Source organism: Centroberyx gerrardi, chromosome 11 (genome assembly GCF_048128805.1).
Source record: "Centroberyx gerrardi isolate f3 chromosome 11, fCenGer3.hap1.cur.20231027, whole genome shotgun sequence".
Classification (NCBI taxonomy): domain Eukaryota; kingdom Metazoa; phylum Chordata; class Actinopteri; order Beryciformes; family Berycidae; genus Centroberyx; species Centroberyx gerrardi.
This window is the reverse complement of record NC_136007.1, coordinates 1,193,672-1,194,192: the sequence shown is the minus strand read 5'-3', so window position 1 is coordinate 1,194,192 and position 521 is coordinate 1,193,672.

The following is a 521-nucleotide window of genomic DNA, read 5'->3' as shown; positions in this document are numbered from 1 at the left end:
AGGGTTTGAAGCTGCAGATTGTGTTCACGGTCAGGTTTTTTGGAGGCGGAGCAGCCAGAGAGAGGCCTGCTATTGGCCCGTAATCGACCTGTCAATCACTGGGAAAACAACCCTGTGTTTTATCTGTTGTATCTGTTAATGACAGTTCTCCACGAGGACACACAGTAGAAGAAGAGAAATTAGCTGCTGAGACCAAAACCTCTGGTGGAGAAAACATCTTGACTTTATATTTTATCAGAAGCTGGTTTCAGTCTGCTGGATGCTGGTTGGCTGCTGAATAAATCATCTGGACTATTTAACTAACTCTAACTCTACTAACTACAATGAACTGTTTAAATATCACCAGTATGACAATAGTTTATGACTATGAGTTATGGAAGCTAAAGTCACAGGATATGATTATACACAATATGAATTTAATATCGTTTAGCCTGGTTCACTGTTGGTGAAGCAGGTCACGAGTTAAACAGTAAACTGACTGACAGGAGCCTCTTCTTGTCTTTTCTTCTTCTCATTTCTGT